General features: G+C 45.8%; 1 long non-coding RNA gene across 2 annotated transcripts in view; it reads left to right on the top strand.

Annotated features, from left to right (window-relative positions):
* LOC144752031 (uncharacterized) overlaps positions 1 to 23,455 on the top strand; it is a 265,702-nt gene that overhangs the window by 114,412 nt on the left and 127,835 nt on the right. For both annotated transcript variants that reach the window (XR_013594007.1, XR_013594008.1), the window contains exon 2: positions 1,541 to 1,669. This is a non-coding gene — a long non-coding RNA (uncharacterized LOC144752031). The remainder of the gene's footprint in view (positions 1 to 1,540; positions 1,670 to 23,455) is intronic.

The raw sequence follows: 23,455 nt of genomic DNA, 5'->3' as shown, positions 1-23,455 counted from the left end.
TGTCTCTTGAATACTTTTTGTGGTGTAAAGTTATGAGAGCTTAAACGTAAAGTGCCCAAAACATGAAAAAGGGGCTTGCACAGGCAGGTAAAAGCCACTAAAACTGTGGGTATTTCCAAGTTTAACTTGAATTCTTTATCTGAGTCTCCCACAATCACTCCTGTACAATGAGCAAACGTTCATATATCTTAGAGAAAAGAAAGCTGGTGCTATCATTTGTCCTTTAGACTTCCTGCTACAGATCCGAGTTAAATGGCACAATTCTCCAAAAGGATTCATTGGGACCTAATTAAGAAAGGCACAGTATGCTCATGTGGTGACAAAATGTACAACTGATGTGATACACAAACTTTAACATCGTCATAATCCATAGTTGGTTTATGGTGTCAAATGTAAATGGAAATATTTTTCAATTACACAGAATATTTGAGGTTTGTCTAATGTAGAGGTCTTCAAACTCTGGGGCGCCCCCCCCCCCCCCCCACTGAAGGGCTTGGGTGGGTTCCCGTGGGTGTGCAAATGCCTCTGCAAGTACATATAAATGAGGATGGTATGGAAGTGTGGCGATGTTTATTTGCTGAATTTCCAGGCTGTCTTCATTTAATCCAAGTCCTTGAAGTGAGAACTGTGATCAGAGTGCTGTGGGGGCGGGAGTCAAAGAGGTTGCTAAAAAAAACAAAAAGTAAGTGTTTTGTGTCTTCACAGTCATGTAAGTGTGTATAAAATAATGCAGTAACAACTTAATTGAAAAATAAATCAACCTACCTCTTTTAGGTTATGAAACCTCAGTTAGTGACTACCATCACTGCAGATGTCTGTGTATGTTTAAGCTAAGCGACACATAATTTAACGCTGATTGGTGCAGAGGAATAGTGACCTATGTATTTATAGTCAGGGCCACTACAATTATGCAATTGTGTGGTTTTGGCTTTTTGCGCACAGTTATGGATATCGTGCAAATGCCACATAACTCATCATCTACTGCATAATTTGTTGATTTTAGCAAACAAATTGTTTCTAGCTCAAATGGTTCAAAAGTTACTAAAAATGCAGCAACACATGTTACCCTGCAGTGGAAAGCCCTTTGTAAAGGTTGACTTGTCACCTTTCTGTTACCTATTGCTATATGTGGGTGTTAAACTGGTACTTCTGAGGGGCAATATATGCCAGGACAGTGTTAACAAGTGTAAAAATGACAAAATAATGCAGTGATACTATCACACAATATGCAGCATTATGCAGCATATTTCGCCTTTGCTAGCTGCATAATTTAGACAACCCTGCTGCATAATTTGGCCTTTTCATGCTGCATAATTCTAGTGGCCCTCTTTATAGTGCTATGAGGTCCCGGCTTGTTGAGAAAGCACTGTCAATATGCAAGTCATTGTTTTAAAATAGTAATTACATAGTCTAGACTAGGCTGCTGCACAATGATGTAGTGATTGAGATAAAACAAGTACTTACAAAATTAGTTTTTTTGTAATAAGTAATAAAATTGTATCTAATGCAGACACTTTTGTAAGTCTCTCCATTATTCCAGATATCGGATAACACCCCTACATTACATCTCAAAAGCCACCCTGAAGCTTTAAGCAGAGCTACTAGAATTATTCAGCAGGAGAGACCTTCATTTTGCGGCAGGGTTGACTAAATAATGCAACAAGAAAAGGTAAATTATGCGGCTCAATGCAGCACATTTTGTGGTTAGCATTACTTCATTATTTTGTCATTTTAACTCATGGTAACGCTGTCATCGGAAATATTTCACCTCATTATTACCAGTTTATCACTGAAATACAGTAGTAAGCAACTACAAGATTGCCAGTGAATGTTTGCAAAGGGCCTCCCACTGCTCCGGAATGCTTCGCCAGGTTTTAAGTAACTTTTGTTCCATTTGAGCTAGAATCAAGTTTTTTGTGAAATCAACAGATTATGCAACAGATTATGGATTATGTAGCAAATGCGGTAAACTCATAATTATGTGCAAAACACTGCTGCTGTAGAAACTCATAAGTCAGTGGCCAAGGCTTTAAGTGACACAGTCAGCTAGCGGCTGGTAAGAAGGCTGGTTTCTTTTTTAACTTCCTGCACTACCACCACACCCTTCGAGTTCAGGCAGAGGCACAACAAAGTCAGCTTAAACCATTCAGGGGCAGTTTCTTGTGCATGTGAGTCCATGGGGTGGCAGATAGAATGCCTGCAGGGTTGCACTTAGGCCTCTAATCCTATTGACCCCTGGGGCCTCACAGTAATGGTCAAGGAGAAAAAGGAAAGGAGCGAGATTGATACATATTGTCAAAGAGATGGCCCAGACTAGAGAGTGCTGTATGGGGACTCATTTTAATGTTTAAAATGGCCATTGACATCTTCAGAGAGATACCCCGAAGAAGGGGACAATGTCAGTGCACTTTGGTTTTTAAAGGGTCATTCACTAGTGCAGCAGGTACTGCTGCCCGGTGTATAAGTGGACACTGTTGGGCCCAGGGGGTTAAGGGGCCCACTGCATCTTAATTGTGACTGTCTACCTTTAAAAAAAGGGCATGGGAGCTTTTTTTCCTTTCTAGCATTTGGACTGAGGTGATGGTCCGTCATGGTGGAGAACAGGTAAAAGGTGCATTGGAGATAGCCTGCAAACAAGTCTTCTATTCAATTTATGTACGTTTCTGTATATCCGGGATCTTTCAACTAAAGTGAGCCTAAATTCTTCAATTTTTTTTTCAATAACTTTGTAATACTTCTCTCCACTCACTCACGCCCACCATACTACTGTTTAAACTAAAACACAACTACCACAAAAAACACATCACCCTATTAATAGACCTTCAAATCGCAATCGCCTTCTAGTACCACCTTGTCAGATTTTCAAGTTCTGGACACTGGATTCAGGAAAGATAATTTTATTCTGACTTGGGAAATTATTTTATAGCTCCATTCAGGGTGTGGACCATATCTATGCTCCCAGCAATTACTTTTTATGTAAATCGGTTCAGCCCATGACTTACAAAGGTGTCTCCAACTCCTTGTCTTGTTCTTCTTCATGTCTGCTGGCTTGTTAAGAATGGAGCATAAGTCAACAACATCTCAATGAGCACTATTTATTATGTTCAGTCAATAATGAAAGTTTTAATTACGTTCAAAAACCATTATTCATCATTAAGAGTTTAGTATTTAGCTTTTTGTATATTCAAATTAGCAATTAGAAAAATCCATTTACAGAAATATCAGGAAAATTATGGTTGAAGAGAATCAAGAAAATAACAGCTTGTGCCATAAATGAAACATTAGACACATCCCTATAATACTCTGGCAGATACTAACCTACCAGAGCGCATAAAGAGTCCTTTCAGAAAAGAGCGAGATTTAAAGGAGCAGTGAGATAGAATCAGATTGTAGATGAGCTCCTCATGAGGAGTACTTCTGGAAACTTGTCAGAGTCTCGTCTCTCAAACAGCATCAGCAAACATTTTCTGTAACAACTGTTCAAAGTTAAGCTAGGAAAGTAGTCACAGCAGTAGCTATAACCATTACAGAAATGACCACAAAGTAGGAGGCAACAGAAATCAGCATTAGCTCACAGCGAATATGGCAAAAGGGTGGGTAAAAGGATGGTCGCAGAACAAATAGCCTGTTCTAGTCTGAGCAGCATAAACCTCTTAATGCATGCTCTAAGGAAGAACTGTTGGTAATCTAACTAGGAACATATATATTAAACATAAAAACGCATGTATGCATGGAGTGATTTTAACCAAATATGGAAAAGGCCCTACTGCGTACCAGTCCCTACCATTTTGCCAAGTTTGGTGTAATTCCTTTCAGCGGTTCGGGCTGTAGCCGTGTCTAATCGTCCTATGGAAATTAACATGGGGAAAACACATTTTGGAACCCCCCTTTTTTCTTGGCCCCCGCTTCACGAATCCCCCCGACACTTTCTGGGAAGGAGCGGAGCAGAGTGGGCCATCTTCTTTGAGAAATTCACAAAGATTCATCCACCGACACCAAAGTTATTCCCAATAGAATGTTGCGGATTTCCTATGGAAACTAGGTCCTAACTATAACTACATACTGGCGACCGCCAGTAGGTAATATATATATATATATCAATCAGGTAACTATAACTGCTGAATTTCTATGGTCTTGAGTAAGCATGGGTGAAATCTGCGAAATTGCGGTCTGCGAAATCGTGCGAAAGCGAATTCGCGATCCGCACAATTCGCGAGAAATTGCGAATTTTTGTTTTTTTGCGTGTTCGCGGGCTTTTTGCGTGTACCCGTGGCTTTTTGCGTGTTCGCAAGCCGCTTGCACGGCGAAGTTACCCATGCGGTCATGTATGGGCACAGCACCCTCTGGTTCATCACTGCCACCCTCTGGTTCATCTCTGCCAACCTTTGGTTCATCACAGCACCCTCTGGTTCACCACTGCCACCCTCTGGTTCACCACTGCCACCCTCTGGTTCACCACTGCCACCCTCTGGTTCATCACTGACACCCTCTGGTTCACCACTGCCACCCTCTGGTTCATCACTGCCACCCTCTGGTTCATCACAGCACCCTGTGGTTCACCACTGCCAGCCTCTGGTTCATCACAGCACCCTCTGGTTCACCACTGACACCCTCTGGTTCACCCCTGCCACCCTCAGGTTCAGCACTCACCACTGCCACCGTCTGGTTCATCACCGCACACTCTGGTCCACCCCTGCTGCCACCCTCTGGTGCAACACTCACCACTGCCACCCTCTGGTTCATCACAGCACCCTCTGGTTCACCACTGTCACCCTCTGGTTCACCACTACCACCCTCTGGTTCATCACTGTCCCGCTCTGGTTCATCACTGCCACCCTCTGGTTCATCACTGCCACCCTCTGGTTCATCACAGCACCCTCTGATTCATCACAGCACCCTCTGGTTCACCACTGCCACCCTCTGGTTCACCACTGACACCCTCTGGTTCACCATTGACACCCTCTGGTTCACCCCTGCCACCCTCAGGTTCAGCAGTCACCACTGCCACCCTCTGGTTCATCACAGCACCCTCTGGTTCACCCCTGCTGCCACCCTCTGGTTCAGCACTCACCACTGCCACCCTCTGGTTCATCACAGCACCCTCTGGTTCACCATTGTCACCCTCTGGTTCACCACTACCACCCTTTTGTTCACCACTGCCACCCTCTGGTTCATCACTGCCACCCTCTGGTTCATTACTGCCACCCTCTAGTTCGCCACTGCCACCCTCAGGATCATCACTGCCACCCTCTGGTTCATCACTGCCACCCTTTGGTTCATCACAGCACCCTCTGGTTCACTATTGCCACCCTATGGTTCATCACAGCACCCTCTGGTTCACCAGTGCCACCCTCTGGTTCATCACTGCCACACTCTGGTTCACCACTGCCACCCTCTGGTTCATCACTGCCACCCTCTGGTTCATCACAGCACCCTCTGGTTCACCAGTGCCACCCTCTGGTTCATCACTGCCACCCTCTGGTTCACCACTGCCACCCTTTGGTTCATCACTGCCACCCTCTGGTTCATCACAGCACCCTCTGTTTCAACACAGCCACCCTCGGGTTCACCACTGACACCCTCTGGTTCACCACTGACACCCTCTCGTTCACCCCTGCCACCCTCAGGTTCAGCACTCACCACTGCTATCCTCTGGTTCATCACAGCACCCTCTGGTTCACCAGTGCCACCCCCTGGTTCATCACTGCCACCCTCTGGTTCCCCACTGCCACCCTCTGGTTCATCACTGTCACCCTCTGGTTCATCACAGCAACCTCTGGTTCACCAGTGCCACCTTCTGGTTCATCACTGCCACCCTCTGGTTCACCACTGACACCCTCTGGTTCATCACTGCCTCCCTCTGGTTCATCACAGCACCCTCTGGTTCACCACTGACACCCTCTGGTTCACCCCTGCCACCCTCAGGTTCAGCACTCACCACTGCCACCCTCTGGTTCACCACTGTCACCCTCTGGTTCACCACTACCACCCTCTTGTTCACGACTGTAGATTATGGGGAGAAAGCACACCTGCCCAGCCTCAACTGAGATGAAATAATTTGGGGCTGGTTAATGTGTCACTGAATTTGTGCTTCAAGTCTGGCACCTGCTTCCTTAGGGGTAAGTGCTTTCTGTTGCGGTTATTTTTTTTACAGGAGCATTGTGCCATACTTGTAACTATTCTCTGACCCTGCTTTGAGGGTCAGAGCAGGGTCGGAATAGTTGCAAGTAGGCAACTGAACTCTGGAGGGGCCCCTCAGGAAGCACTACAGGGAATGGTTACAAATTAGCTTGAACTTTTGTACCTGCTAAGTGCTTTCAGTTTTCCAAAGTTCGTTTTTCTGCCATTTTGCGAGATTCGCTGGGCGCAAATTCGTGCGAAATCGAACTTGCAATCCGCGAAATCGTGCAAATTTGCAGAATTCCTATTTTTTGCGTGTTCGCGCGGTTTTTTGCTTATTCGCGGACCGCTTTCAGCGCACCGACCCCGAGGTTGCCCATGCGGTCGTGCATGGGCGCGGCCATCTTGTTTGCATGACGTGTTTCCGTTTCCGGGCACTAGTTGCATGCTCGCGTCGTATGCGGCGCGCGATTACGTGGTCGCGGGCGTTGTCGCGTGCTCGCGGGGTAAATATCGCGCAAACTTACCCACGCGGTCCTCTATGGGCGCGGCCATCTTGTCTTTCATTCACTGCTATGGTTTTGGGCATGCTACCTTTCTATCCATCTTACATCTTTGTAATCCTATGTTTTTGTGAACTTCTTTTTGCTTTTTTTTGCTTATTATCTCTCTCTTCAATGTCCTACATCTATATTTTGTGTTTTTTTAAACTTTTTGTTACTTTATTACCTACTTTATTTCTTTCGCTCTCTCTCTTACTTTTTTTCACACCTATTCTTCTTTCCTTCTTCTTGTGCCCAGAACCATGGCTAAGGGAGGTGACAAGGGCAAGGGGAAGGGCCCAGCACCCCGTACCCGGCTCCCTTGCGGGCGTTTGAGGGGGGAGGAAGTCCAGGCCAGGGAGATCTTCTCTGCGTTGGAGGTGGCCGCCTTGATGGTTTTTGTCCAAGTCCACCTCCCTAAGACCGTGGCAGCAGGTGGGCGGATTGCTTCCGGTTACGGCCTCCGGGAGCATCGCCAGCTGTGGGAGAAGGTGTGCCGGCACATGTATAAGGAGTCTGGGGTCCGGCGCACCTACCAGCAAGTGACGCACCGGTGGAGTGACATCCTGGACCGGGAGCATGACATGCTCGACCTGCTAGGATTGGAGATCCTTGGCCTTGGTAAGTAGCTATTTAATAACTACTTTTTTTCCTTCTGCTCTGTTATATTGCTAATCTATTTTTTTCCTGAAGAGTACGAATGCTGCTGATTCGATTACATTGCAGGTAAATTAATGTTTAAATAGCTTCTGTCATTGCAGGTGCTCGCCTGGTTATTGGCGTTGCCACTATGCTTACTTGTTTGCAACTTTTTAGTCATTTGAGAGCATTACTGCGTAATGCTAGAGACAGTAGACTCAAGTCTAGTCCTTCTTTGTACTCCTGCTGCTGCCACTTTGAAGAGATAGTGGTGGATTGATACGTTGAGTATATTATTTATTACTTGTTATAGGACATTTGTTAGTGGTCTGCAATCATGATGACGGACTGTGTCTGTCACGTGACGTCTTGTGCTGCTGAGTGATGGCAGTCGTAGTAGAACCTTTTTGTTGTTGATGTAGTTAGTGAATTACATAACTTTCCTATTAGACGGTCTGCGAATCCTGCAATACTGTACTACTATCCTCCTAGTTGGCCAGATCAGATGCAATTGATGTTAATTTGTTTCCCCGACATAATTTTAGATTGAGTACAAAGAAATCAAATATTTCCCAAAAAACAATCATCCATGTTGTTTTTCTTTATTTCATGATCACCAGCACCTCCCAGGGGCAAGGCGCCGGTGGCGACAGAGACTCCGGTGGCAGAAGGTGGGCAGGATAAGTCCCTTGCAGGCTCTTCTGCTGGCCCCAGTAAGGTGTTCTATTGTTATATTACTACTTATACTTCCCTAACGTTTACAGCTCCTATTCCTTACAAACTCGTTCCTAATACCTCTATGTTTTACAAAATAGTCTTTGATCTTCTTCTAATGTAGACTACTTTCTACATTCTTTTCCTGCCTCTACCATCACTCTCTGTGTTACTACTATTTACAATTATGAGTCGGTCTGTGTAGGTAGCTAAGCTTGCCCATTCGGCAAACGGTGTGAAACAAAACTCTGATACAGCAATAGCTCTAGGCACTGAGTGCAGCCCTCTGGGTTGCCCTTGATGTCCATTCCAGTCTTCTTAATGTAAGTGCTTTGACAATTTCCAACAACAAAATGTCATTGTTTACACCAAGTAAATGGTAGCAGTTGCCTTTTTGATTTGAGAGGAGCACATCCCATACCGCTAGTGTTTCAGGGACTATTCTGCACACAAAGAAGTATGGACAAGATAAATAGGACATTGTTGATGATAGGTGCAGTTCGACTTTCGACATACGTCAGTCCGAACAGAAATTGAACCCCCAATCCCCTGACCGACAATCTAGAATATCTGACCAATGATTTTACGACCCAGAAGAACAGAAGAAGACTACCTCCGAGTCCCGGCCTATCTGAGTCACTGAAACATGACTGCCAAGTGCAGTAGTTCAAACCTTTCCGCTCACTCACTCGTAAACAAAAACCACACAGTGTTTGTTAGTTTTAAAGTTTTATTTTCAATTAAGAAATGAAAACATTATTTCTTTATTTTTAATACCGTAGTATTCTGATGGATGAAGATGACGTTAAAGTTTAACCAACATTCCCATGAATGAAATTAGTACGACTCAAACTTAATAATAGTTAACTGACACATGAAATTATTAGAATAACTGTGCGGGAGCCCCCACCTTCTTTAAAGTACTTAAATTACTGCTGGTGATGACTTAGTAGTAGTTCGTGAATCGTCTGGCAGAAGGGCTATGGAATCTTCTTTCTGTAATGAGAAAAATGGCGCACGTTAAGCAAGCATTCATCAGTTGTCATAAGAAGAAGTGTAGCATTTAATAGAATAAGCATATCAAAGGTTAACACCCTCCCCAAAACCGTTACTTTTTTTCAATCCCAGTAATAAAAAATGTGTTATGTAACATTTTCTTCCATTACTAGACAAAATAGGGGGATGTGTATGGCATCTGAAAATATGACATGTTTTTCCTAGACGTCACAACATCTGATGCGGCACAGATGACCACCAGTGCCGGGGCCAGCAGTGCGGAGGGGTCCACTCTGGATGCGGCGGCGCCAACAGGAGGAGCTGGGGGGGAAGACTCAGCGGCGGCGGACGGTGGTAAGTTATTATACTCCTTACTTATTGAAATTTTTTTTAGTAGGCTCGCAAAGGAGTGTATGATGTACTGTACAGTAGTACACAGTACATTAGTATAAGTACACTGTACTGTCAAGAACATTTACTAATTTAGAACTACTTTTTGGGCTATCACGGAGAAGACAGTCAACCTTGACTTTTAATAGCATTAGCGGCGGTACTTCTCTGGTAACCAATGGCCCCCTCTATTTCACTTCAACTCAGCTGGCAAATTTTTATTGTGAAGCCAAGTCATATCAGTTGTAGTTTAGGGATGTGAAGAACGAAAAGTTAAAGAAGGGTAAAACGAAGGACGAGCGAGCCTTAATATTTATGACTGTAAAGAATGGTTTTGTTGAATGCAATTCAACATAAGAAGACGGCGGTTTCCAAAATATAATGAAAAGGGTGTTAGTTGGTTGTTGACAAAAAGAAATTTTGGTACATTTGTGACATTAAGAAGAATCATAGACGTACTTTGGAAGCCTGGATGTTATCTTCTTTATCCTCCTCGTCGATAGCAGAGGTGTATGATGTAGTAAAGCAGACGCTGAGTGGATGAAGTATGGCCAGTGGCAGTGCCACCCCTATAGAAAAAGTAAGACATTCCTATCCCCACCTGCATGTACTGCTTAAAGTACTGCGAGTCTGCATCATCATGGCCTGTGTCTTTTTTTCTTGGGTGAAAGCTGAGTGAGCTGACATTATGGCGGCTACCACAAGTTCACGTACTAGTAATTTATTTTGCAAAACAAGAGAAAAAAAGTAAAAAAGGCCTTTTTTTAGTACTCTCTGACTATGTATGTAGTAGTGAGTCCACCTATAGTGCTGCTAGTGGAATTCCTGAAAAGCACAGTGTCACAGGTTTACAAATACGGCGGAAAGATACATGCCAAAATGTTATACTGTGTTTGCTACTTGCTGGTGTTACTGAGTGTCAACCTTCCGTTGAATTATTTTGACTTTATGTTAAACAGCTACAGTATTTTTCTTTCTTTCTTCATAGATGCTACTCCCAAAAAGCTCACCCGTAAGGAGATGGCTGTCCGGGCCAGGGCCCGTAAGCTGGAGGCTATTTGTGCCGAGTATCGGCGGTTGTGGGCTCTGGAGCATGAGGAGACATCAACATCTACATCCTCCTCCACTGCCCCCCGGTCCACCTGCCAGAAGCCTCCAGCCAAACGGAGCCGTGGCCCGACAGCCTCTCGCCGCCGCCGCACAGCAGCAACAACATCAGCGCCCCCCCCCCAGATCCTGGATGGTTCGTGTGCGCCGGCTACGTAGAAGAGTGGACTACCTGGAGCGGTTGGCCGGGACCTCCGCAAAGAGCAGCGGGACAAGCAGCAACAGCTTGCCAAACTACGCCACCGGAGGAAGTGACTGTCCCTTGCCCCTTTTTTAAAGACTGTTGGGGGGTGGGAATTGGGTGTTTGGGAAAGGGGACTTTTTGACTTTATGACATTGGTTGGGTTAGGGAGGGGGGGTGAGTTTGGGTAATTTATTTTATTGTTGTGCTGAAAACAACACGAATATATATTTCTTAATAATTATTTTTCTTACAAAACCACAGTATACGCGTTGATATATTATTCTGTGTGGGGGTTGGCGGTGGTTACTGGATGTTTGTTTTCTTCAAACTTACCAGCATGAATGAAACATCTAGTCCTGAAATGTACCAAAATGCAAGTAACCGAGTTAGTAAATTTAGTAGCCCTACTACTGTACTTTACTAGTTGTACTGTCAGTCTCTGCTCTCCTCCCAACTTAGTCCTCCTAGCCCATTATTCTACTACCTCTCCAATATGCTTATCTTACCTGTGATTTGTGTTTGAGAATCGGGGTAGCCCCAGGGCTGGCTGCATTGCAAATGGTGATTAGGGTTGGTTGTTGACTTCAATCCTCGACGGATGCAATATCATTGTTGTGCTGGTAGCAGTAGTGGTACACACTGGCAGTATCACCATATGAAAAAAAGAGGAAATTAAACATTGAGTGGCCTGAGCGTAGCATTAGAAACAGTACAATAGATAGTACGGTACAGAACAGTGCCCTAAATTGTAGCCTAAGCAGTGCCAACGTAAGGTAAGCATTAAGCATTTGATTGTTCACGTAGTGTAGGAGGAGGATGTTCTTATCAATCCACGATGGCGCACATGAACTTCTGGTTGCTTTGACCTTATCCTCCCCAGCAAGTGTGTGGAATTTATTGTTGTTGTCAGTCACACCTCAATGAAATACCACACAGCCCTTCGGAAGAGGGTTAGGGTTTGAAAATTGGATGGGAATGGGGGTTTTTGGGAAAGTTTGGTAGAGAGGAAAAAAACACAGCATGGACAGTCAAACAACAAATGAAGAGAAACAAATCTTTGGATTTGAAGATATTGATAAATCTTTAAAGGGACATAAAGGAAGTGCACTACTGCATGCCAGAAGTTGTTTACTAAATGGATGGTTAGGTTACTGAAAAGTAGTACTACTACTCACTGCAACTTACTAGTAACTACGAAGAAACAAGTTGACAGTACAGGGCTGCAGTCATTACGCAATTTCACTTGCCTCTCTGCCCTCAGAGAGAATAAACACTTAGAACATTAAATTAGTCTTAAACATAGCAAAGACATATCAAATAGCTGGAGGGATGAATTTGAAGCAGAGATCAAACAAACGCACAGAGTCACACTCATAGAAGTAAGTTCAAGTTCACAAGAATATCATTTAAAAGATAAGGAGAATTTTGGATACTGTTACTGTCTTTTGTAGTTGTCCCGTTGAATTTGTGAAGTTGATGCATCCAGCCATTCCTCTTATTCGCGGTACTCCTTCATTCCATTGGATGCTCCGTCGATCAATCTTGGTGACCAGACACACTGTCCACTGCCTGCCTGATGCGGATTTGCGGATCGCTAATTGTAAGCCTGAGTAGTACATCGATGGCACAGGGTAAAAGCCTGCCTGTAATTGATGATGGAAAAACACAACAGTAAGTGATAAATACACCTCAGAGAAAAAAATATATAAGGCACGCTGTGTAGTGCAAAAATTATACTTTCACTTTCAGAGATGACAATCCCCAAAATCTAGAACACCCCACAAAATGTGCAGAATACTGCTGCTACCTCGCAGAGGCCCAATTTCAAATCGTGCCAAATCGCACTTAGAAAGTATGCCCAAAACCCCCCTTTCCCACCATGGATTTTCTTCAAACCACTTACAATCAAAATTAGACATTCCAACAAGTGTTCCAAGACCCCACCCATTCGTAAAAATCTAGAACACCCCCAAACACATGCAATACAATACTGCTAACCCTAACGAGCCTAAGTTAAGAATAGTGCCAAACGCTTTCTTTAACTAGGCCAAATCCCCCCTTTCTCACCATGGATTTTCTTGAAACCACTTGCAACCAAAATTACACATTCCCACGAGTGCTCTAAGACCCCAGAACCCAGTTGCAAAAATCTAGAACACCCCCAAACACATGCAATACTGCTGCTAAGTGCTAACCCTAATGAGCCCTAAGTTAAAAAAAAGTGCCAAAACGCATTTTAGCACGGATTTTCTCCAATGCTTTTTGTCATTTTGGCTAAGATGACAAAAAGTCGCTTAGCAAGGTGGAGTCCAAATGGCAACGATAAATGCGTAATGTGTAGTGAAGGCATGAAGGAGGATAACGCACACATACTATTTTTTTGTCCCGCATATTTGGTAGCCAGGAAAAAATGGATGAAACCCCTTTGTATAAATATTGGTGTTAGGATGTACAGAGTCACAGAAAGAATTTTAACAACTGAGACGCGACAAGTTATAGTTTTCTGTATTAGTAGGTACCTGCTGGCTGTATATTTTATTAGGAAAAAAGAAGGTGAAAAACTGTAAAGACATAAAGATATTGGAACTCTCTGCTGATTTTAAGGAGTTGATTTTATGTGCCTTTTAACTATTTAATTATTTTAATATGATATGCACTCCCTCCAACAGATATCTTATCCGTACAGCTATTCACAATTGGATTATGTAAAATGAAAATGTTTTATTTTGTACTTGTACCTTTTATGATATTTTATCGAAATAAAGGATATATAAATAAAAACTCACACTTAGAAATATTTAGGCCTCATTCCAAAATCACTCCAAGCGCGCTGTGCAGCTAGGCCATAACTCTCGTTTTCCACCATGGATTTCCTGAAAAACAAATGCAATCAAAATTAGACTGTGCCAGCAGTGCTCCCAGACCCCAAAACCCACCCCCAAACACCAGGAACCCCCCCAAACAGCACCCCAAAGACAAGCAAGTGAGCAGAAACGCAAAAACTTTTTCACCTCCAATTTTCTCCAAACCACTTTTATCCGGTATTAGACCTTCCCAGCAATAACCCCAGACCCGTCAACCCAGGCGGAAACAAGTAGAAGACCCCCAAACAGCCAAAAAACAAAAATACAAAAATGGGGACTTAGAAATTTTTAGGCCCATTTGCAAAATCATTCCATGCGCGCTCTGCAGCTAGGCCCTAACTACCCTTTGCCACCATGGATTTGCTTCAAACCTCTTGCAATCAAAAGTATCCATACCCAGCGTTGCTCCAAGACCCCAAAACCCACCCCCAAACACCAGGAACCCCCCCAAGCAGGCCCCCAAAAACACGAAAGTTCAGTCCAAATGCGCTGTGCAGCTAGGCCCTAAATCCCCTTTTCCACCATGGATTTCCTGAAAAACAAATGCAATCAATATTAGACTGTGCCAGCAGTGCTCCCAGACCCCCCGACCCAGCACCGCAAATCTAAAACACCCCCAAAGAAACCCCCAAAAACCTGCAATACTGGTATATTCAAAACATGGCAAATTGCGCTGTTCACAAAATACAAACAGCAATTGGTTTCAACAGAGACAGACAGCCATTGCTGTCCACTGCATGCCATCTTCTCATTATTCATTACCTGTTCTACCTTTTGTCCGCATCTTCTTCGGAAAGTGAGGGCTCACAGGGCAGCCTCTCCTGTAAATTTCAGAAGTAGGTCTGTCAACAATCAGCAAGCATGTAGTCGGTCATTTATTTCAGTCCCACTTGAGGGGACTCGTCTACGAAGACAAAGTTTGTTTTTTCTCCATAATCTATCCATCTGCCTTGAGAGAAATGGATAGGGGGAGTCTGGAGGAGGAGGATAGAGGAGCATGATTGAGTTGTGAACTTGTGAATATCTGAACGCAGACTGCGGCACCTACAAATCAATAAGGAAAATAAGATGAAGACAGTGCTGATGATGGACTTGTTGTGATTAGGTGATTAGAGTTTTGTTGTGGTAAAAGTAGCAAAACAAAGAAAGACACACAGAAATAAAAGTGAATCAGTACGGGAAAAAAGGAAGTAATTTTCAGGCCTCGGTGTCAGGGAAGCAGAGCTCGTCCTCCAAGTCTATGACTTGAGACATGAGTAGGTCTGGTGACCGAGAAGAACTTCCGTTGGCGTCACCTAAGTCGGTGTCCTCTTCTTCCTGCGTGCATTCACGTATTTTGTAATCGGGTGGTATGAAGTGCTGATTCATCTTGATTATTGTTAACCTCTCCACATTTTTGGGCGAAAGGCGGGTCCTTTTTGAAGTAACAATGGCACCAGCAGCACTGAAAACACGTTCAGAAGACACGCTTGCGAGTGGGCAAGACAAATAATTTAGAGCCAGGTTGGTGATCAGTCGCCATACAGAGCTTTTCGTATACCAATATCCCAATGGGTTCTCATTATGACAGACCTCTGTTGGGTTATCCAGATAGGCCTGCACCACCGACTCAAGGTTGCATACCATCTGCGACCTTTTCATCAGTGGACCGAGCAAACCCATTGCTGAGTTAGCCAATCCCCTTCCGACAATATTTGTTTGCGGCCTGGTGCAGGTGAGGATGATGATATGGTTGCTGGTGTCGTTAACGGCTGTGAGGGAAAGTGACTCCCTTCGGCCACGGATTGAGAAGTGGAACTTGACGCCGGATGGCCTGCTGATTCAGTTGTACTTGTGCTGCCTCCTTGAAGGTTCTGCCGCTCTTTTTCGAACCGAGTGGCTGACACAGCTAGCCAATGTTTGTACTTTGAAACATCTGCTTCATCAAAAGGAATGAATGCTTTGCTAGCCATTGCCTTTTTGTACCATGGATCCAGAATAGTGGCACAAATGTAATGTTGTTCTGTATGTATCTTGTAAGCCTTTCATTGCGAAGTAGGCTCCTTAATAACTTCTCCGCCAAATCATATGCTTCTCGCTTTTCACCATCATCTCGAAACGTTGAAGACACCTCCTTCAGTTGGTGCTCTAGCATGCGCAACAATGGGATAGCTTTGCTCAAAGAACAGTCCTGCCTGCTGACTTCACGCGTGAAGAGCTCAAAAGGACGAAGCATGTCTGTCAGGCTTGCAATTAGCTTCCATTCCTCCAACTATAGCCTCATCTCTTTGTGAGTAGAACCCAGTTTATAGACATACTCATTTATTACCTCCCACTGCTCAGACAGACGCTCAAGCATGTAAAAGGTTGAGTTCCAACGTGTTGCCACCTCCTGGATTAGTCCTTTGACTGGCAGTTTACGTTCATATTGAAGGCTCCTCAGCTGCTTCCGGGCCTTAAAAGAATGGCTGAAATGTGTGCAGATTCTTTGGCAGATGGTCAGTATTTTGACGACTGGCGCTTCTGTTTTCAAGAAGGCTTGCACCACGATGTTAATACTGTGCGCCAAACACGGCACTCTGAAATAGCCACCGTGCTCCATGGCCTTAACTGTATTACTGTCATTATCCGTGGAAACATAACCAACTGTGCGATTTCTTGGATGCAGCCATTCATCGACCTTCCTGTTAAACTCCTCCAAAAGGTTAGGTGCAGTGTGAGATTTCTCGATGGCAAACATGCCTACTGTTGCATGTTTGCGAGTAGCTTGAAAAACTTCCTCTGTGTCAACATCTTTGTGTTTTAACTGTTTTTCGACCCCTGCAAAAGAGACCCAGTGTGCAGTGGTGCACATGTAATCAAGGGCTTGAGAACTGGTCCACATGTCTGTTGTCATGTGGATAGTGTGAACAGCACTCTTCAGAATAACTGCGCCAATCACCTCCAGCACATCTTGATGTAGTGCTGGAACAGCAACCCTTGCAAAATAGTACCGGCTAGGAACCTTCCATTTAGGGCAGACTGTTGCCACCAATTCACGAAAACCCACCCCTTCCACGAAAGAGAAAGGGAGAAGGTCCAGCGCTAGCATTTTAGCCAGCTTTGCGTTATACAGACGTACCGTTGGGTGGTTGCGTTCAAATGGCGCATCCGACCAAAGCATGCTGCTAATGGTGGGCTGGACCGTTTTACGTGATGATGATGATGATGCAGACTTCAAACCAGTTAGGCTCATTGATTTAGTTTTTTTGCATTGGTGTCTGTCCCAGACTCTTAGTGTGCCTCATACATGTTGCATGGGTAGAGGGTGTGGCGCTACCACTGCAGTGCTGCTGCCAGGGGTACTGGGTGTACCAGAAAAAATGTCTGTCGCTTCTTCACTTCCCCCCTGCACGATCAGCCTCTCGTCATCATCAGATGCAATATCAAGGGATACCTTTGGATTTCTTTTTGTTTTGGCTTCCTCGATCTCACTTAGGTGCTTATACCACTGGATAGGGTGGTGTTGTTTGAGATGACCTCTCTGGCCTCCGGTACGATAGTTGGTACCAAGCTTACCCCGACTAACTGATACTTTACAAATCGAACAAACGACCATGTTTTCCGCCTCTTTGCTAACAGTAAAGAAGTCCCAAACTGGGGACTGGAGATGTCTGCTGGTGGTGGAGGTGCTACTTTGACTTTCAATGCCAGATGAAGTGGAGGATTGTCGTGGCTGAATTCGTTTCTGTTGTTCACTTACAGCACCACTACTTGAGGTAATGGAGGTCGAGCTGGATGGAGGTCCCTGCCGGCCCTTTTTACTAAAAAAGATCGAAGCTCTAGGTCGTGTTGGTGTTGTAGTTAACTGCGTTGGTGGTGGTACCGGTGCCACGCCGCCCACATCCCGCTCAGCAGCCATTCGGGATAGGGTAAAAATGTTAGTCTGCTGCATGCCTGCTGGGCTGGATTGATGTCTGTGATGACTGGGTCGTCGTCAGACTGTTAATCAGCAGCAGAAGACACCACTTCTTGTTCGTCATTATCACCCATAAGTTGAAGCCTTGCGGGAACCTTCCTTTTAGGCTTAGCTACCTTTGTCGGCTCATGGCATGCCTCACTGTCAGACTGCATTGCTGGGTTCCAATCACGATCAAGGTCATCAGAATGAAGGGGGCTTGAAGAAGAACTTGTACTAGTAGTAGTAGGAGCCCTCCTTGACCTTTTTCTTGCTGGGGATCTGGAAGACAATGGATCATCCTCAGGAGGAGTGGTTCCTCGGACAATACCTCCACTTGAATATCAATTTCCTGATGTGCCCCTACTTCTGGAGGAACAAGCGTTGTAGGCAGTTGTGCCGCTCCATGAACCTCTAGTTGCACCTCTCCATGCACCTCTACTTGCGCCTCTCCTTGTGCATGTACTTGCGCCTCTCCTTGCCCATGTACTTGCGCCTCTCCTTGCCCATGTACTTGCGCCTGTCCTTGCCCATATACTTGCGCCTCTCCTTGCCCATGTACTTGCGCCTCTCCTTGCCCATGTACTTGCGCCTCTCCTTGCCCATGTACTTGCGCTTGTACTAGTTGCACATGTGGTTGTCGTTGCGGCTGTGATTGTTGAACACTCGCCACCCAGCGTTGATTGGATGGTACTTTCTTGTGATGAGCCAACATCACTGGTCGATGGTGATTGAGAAAGTAAAGTGGCTGCCTCAGCAGCACTCATGGTTTTAGACCTAACTTGGCGTGGTGGCACTGACCCCAATGAGGCGTAGGTGCTGCTTCCAGCTTGGTCCCCCGGCGGACACCGCTGCTGCTGCAGGCGTAGTTTTTTTTTTCTCCCAAAAAAGGTGTTGGTGGGCACACCAGTCTCCTTGGTAGGTGGTGCCACTTGCTTCTTCTGCTCCTTCTTACTGGCAGTGGCACTGGCAACTTTCCTTGCTGAGGCGCTACGGCAACCTTTCTTTGGGCCCATCTTCTTCAGATATCAGAACAGCAGGCCGCAGTTGCACGAGTTGCAGAGTTGTCTTGTCTGTGGCCACACGTGAAGTCGCGTAACGTTGTGCTGCACACACCACTGCAGGACTTCTTCCTGGCACTGGTGGTCCTCTTGTGCACCTAAAAGCAATGGAAGCCAGAGGAACATCAGTTAAACAGCCCAAAAAGTCGAAAAACACTCAAAAATCACCACAATCCAATGCCATCCATGCCCTCAATGATGTTTACATTCAAGACACCCCACAGAAAGACTAGGCCCATGCACCACTGAGTAACCCTGGGCATAATGGATGAAAGCAAGGCAAAATGGGTGCAGGCCTGAGCACATTGCCTGCTTAAAAATGGCCCCTTGACTCCCACCACATGGCCAGGCCCTGCCTGTACCAGCCCTCAAAATGGCCCCCACCCACATGGCCATGCCCCATGAACACCCCATAAAATCGAAAAACACATAAAAATCACCACAATCCAATGCCATCCATGCCCTCAATGATGTTTACATTCAAGACACCCCACAGAAAGACCAAGCCCATGCACCGCTGAGTAGCCCTGGGCATAATGGATGAAAGCAAGGCAAAATGGGTGCAGGCCCGAGCACACTGCCTGCCTTCAAAATGGGCCCTTGACACCCACCTCTTGGCCAGGCCCTGCCTGTACCAGCCCTCATAATGGCCCCCACCCACATGGCCATGCCCCATCAACACCCCAAAAAAATCGAAAAACACATACAAATCACCACAATCCAATGCCATCCATGCCCTCAATGATGTTTACATTCAAGACACCCCACAGAAAGACTAGACCCATGCACCACTGAGTAACCCTGGGCATAATGGATGAAAGCAAGGCAAAATGGGTGCAGGCCTGAGCACACTGCCTGCCTTCAAAATGGCCCCTTGACCCCCACCACATGGACAGGCACTCCTCACAGGCAGAACTCTTGATGCTCTGAAGTCCCTCGCCAACAGGAGGAACCTTGCTGCTTGACCCCGCTGTCTCCCGTGCCGTGAGTGCGCTATTGCCTGACTGTCCCCCCCGCCGCCGCGACCTACCAACACAGCGGCCGCAGTGCGGGGGGACCACATTGCCCAGAGCACCCTGTGGGTTTGCCCCGCCCACCAGCCGCACTTCCACACCCAGAGGCGCTTTAAGATCCAGCGCTTGTCCGGGGGAGCGGGTGCACTCCTCACAGGCAGAACGCTTGACGCTCCGAAGTCCCTCGCCACCAGGAGGAACCTTGATGCTTGACCCCGCTGTCTCCCGCGCCGTGAGTGCGCTATTGCCTGACTGTCCCCCCCGCCGCCGCGACCTACCAACACAGCGGCCGCAGTGCGGGGGGACCACATTGCCCAGAGCACCCTGCGGGTTTGCCCCGCCCACCAGCCGCACTTCCGCCCGGAGGCGCTTTAAGATACAGCGCTTGTCCGGGGGAGCGGGTGAACTCCTCACAGGCAGAACTCTTGACGCTCCGACGTCCCTCGCCGACAGGAGGAACCTTGCTGCTTGACCCCGCTGTCTCCCGCGCCGTGAGTGCGCTATTGCCTGACTGTCCCCCCGCTGCCACGACCTACCAACACAGCGGCCGCAGTGCGAGGGGGACCACATTGCCCAGAGCACCCTGCGGGTTTGCCCCGCCCACCAGCCGCACTTCCGCGCCCGGAGGCGCTTTAAGATCCAGAGCTTGTCCCGGGACGCCCGCGGGCGGTCGCCGGGCTGAGCCCGGGCAGAGGGCGGGCTGTCTGTTGCCGTCCGGGGCCGACCGTGGTCGGGCGGGCCATCCCTCTAAGGTGTTATCAAGGTGAGCAAAGTGCCAGAAATGGGGACACGCAATATTAATACCACCAACCAGGCTGTTAAGTCCCCCTCTGTTATTCCCCCTACATTTGAAAGTATGTTGGAGAACGCATTCAAATAAGTTACAACAGAAATAGCTAACACAGAAAGAAGGATGTCAATGGGCACTATGATCCCATATGAAGATCCCCAACCACAGACTACTTGCGCAAATGGCATTGTACCACTTTCCCCGGTGGTCACAGTTACAAAAACTGCTCAAGCAGTTAATTCTTCTAATGCCTCCCCAGTGGACAGCAATACAATTACTATTCTTGACTCTCAGCAAGACCCAACAGGCCCTACTGTCACCTCAGCCCTGTCCTCCTCTAATAAGACTATCGGTGAGAAAAGGAAAAGAGGCCCCTCTAAACCAACAATCAATAAGAGGAAACAACCACCTTGTAACAAAGGGCAACCAACTCTACAGAGCATGTGGTCCCGAGGAAATTCTGATCCCAGTGGGGGACCCGACAGCGAGTCTGTACATCCAGACGACAGCAATGCTGTCACAATTACTATAAGAGAAGAGGAAAATATTTCAATTTGCACACAGACTGAGCAAAATATGGGAAGTGCCATACAAGATAAGTCTAATGGGAACCTTATTGAAACTATAGTTGATTCAATTTTTAAACAACTTAAAAGTCAAATGGATAAACAGTTTAACATGATTTTTAAAAGACTTGATTGATTAGAAAGCCTGGTGAAAAAGGAAGATGTAAAAAGGAAAGGTGCCATCACTATTGATCAGATAAGGGGTGAACGGTTTTTGAAAGATTTGGAGGTTGTAAATAGGGGTACTGCAGGGGGAAAGTCCGGTAATTGCATACCAGCCAGAATTAATGCAAATGGGGATAGCGCCCAAGGGAATGTTCAGTCCCGGGCCTGCATTTCTCAGGGCACTGAAGTGGTGGGTAAATCGTCACAGATTGCGTTGCCTGTGGCTGACAATCAGTCGGGTACCCCCAATACGGTGGTGGGAGCACCTCCGGGGGCACCCATGAAACCTAAGAAACCTGATAATGTTGTCCTAGGCAACAGGCCAATTGCTGCTACACGGCCGAAATACCAGCCGGGTGCAGTTCTTGACCTTCCCCCCGAAGCCAGCCCGTATGTTCTAATTTTAGCAGGAGTTCCCCACGTGAAAGAAGAGCAAAGTGAGACATGGTACCAATTAAAAAATAAGTGTATTGACTGGCTGTTTAAACATCAAGGGGTAGGGATGGAGATCTCTAACGAAATTCTGACAGTACGACGGGTGGGATGGGCTGGCCGCTCAGTTAAAAACATCACTGGAGACTGCATTGTCATGAACCTCAGACACCCCTCCCTAGTGAATTATATAATAAACAGTAACAACACTTATTTCAACCCATCAACTGCCGTGACTCTGTTACCATTGGGATATTTCTATAGGCCCCCACTGAGACCATTCAACCCTATTACAACAACATACCCATTATTCAACAGATTTAGTGCCTTATCTGACCTAGAGAGCCAGGGCTGACCACCAATAGGCACCAATGACGCTGTAGTCAGATATAGGAGTGTCCCCTCAGCTGGCCCTGAGGCTGTATCGCATCTTGATTTAGATATAAATAATTCAGTTACCTCTGCTGATAGTTTAAAGATACTAAGTTGGAACATTGCTGGCCTAAAAGCAAAAGTGAAATCAGTAGATTGGTCTACCTGGATTAGTAATTATGATGTTATAATGTTTCAGGAAACATGGTGCACGAGCAGTCTGCTCTATGAGGGATTCACCTGCCATAATAGTATTGTACCTAGCCCGGCTATGGGACGACCTAGCGGGGGTCTTTCGACATGGGTAAAGATCACTGCAGAATGCAAAATTAAAGATCTGGAAACTAATGATGGGAATTTCCAGGCCATAATCTACTCAAATAGGTTGAAGATATGTTTTATTCATTTTTATAATAATGATTTTACTTCACATCTAAACAATAATTTTATAAGATTGTTTAATTTTATTGATAAAATTGTGGAAGGAGAAACTTATGGAAAATTAGACGGAATCTGCTTGGGAGGCGATTTCAATGCCCATATAAATAAGAGGTTTGCAAATACATCCGGTCGGGTGCCATCCTGTAAAAGAGGGGAGGAATTACTCAACCACCTTGCCACTCGGGATTTAGTTAATGTCTTGGAGAAAGTCAGCGGCTTGAAGGGTAAAAGTCCCTTGGCAACCTACATAGGACGTGGCTGCCTCTCCACAATTGATTACGTCTTTTTATCTTCTTCCCTTGTGGATTGCTTGACTAAGGCTGATGTTCTCAGTACTGCATATAGCGACCCTAACCCAATTTTGACCATTCTTAAATCTGTAAAAAAATTGGAAAAGCGAAATGAAATAGGGGCGAAAAATCTGATGTCATCAACTGACAAATTAAGATTAATCTGGAAAGGTATTGATAATAAAGTGCTTTTAGCATGCACCATTATTAGGTATCCTTTATTGGTGTCTACCTGCTTGTCCAGCGAAGCCCCAGGCCCTAGAATTATTGAGGCCTTTACAGGGCTATGTGACGGTATTAAAAAAGATATTTCTAAACCAGTCAAACGTCCAAATAAAAATCCCAGGTGGTTTGACAGCACCTGCTCTAGAGAAAACCGGGAATTACGGGAGGCCATTACAGCAGTACCTCGGGACCAGCCCCTTGTAAGGATATTGAGAACCCGCTATGAGCATGCCACAAAAACTCGGGCAGAGGAGTTATTAAAAGACCAGTGGGAATCCCTCGCCCGTTCTGCTGCTCTTAAGGATGTTGCCGGGTTCTGGGGAGGTTAAACCCCTGAGGTCCATAGACTCAAACATCACCCTTATTAATTGTAATATCACGGCTAAAATGTGGGAAGACCATTTCTCAAGTATATATGCCATTTCATACACAGCTGCTGATATCTTATACCCAGCTATGGCGCCGAACATCTCATTAACGGAGGTGGAAGACACCATAAACCAGAGTGCAGGTAATAAAGCGCCCGGCCCCGACGGCTTATCTATCGACCAAAGTAAATCGGAACCCGAATTTTGGTCACCATTATTATGTAATGTCTTTAATACCTTGTCCCATACACTTGTCCCGA

This window comes from Lissotriton helveticus, chromosome 4_2, assembly GCF_964261635.1.
Source record: "Lissotriton helveticus chromosome 4_2, aLisHel1.1, whole genome shotgun sequence".
NCBI lineage: Eukaryota > Metazoa > Chordata > Amphibia > Caudata > Salamandridae > Lissotriton > Lissotriton helveticus.
Note: the sequence above shows the minus strand (reverse complement) of the source record. Positions and strands in the feature narration are given on the sequence as shown.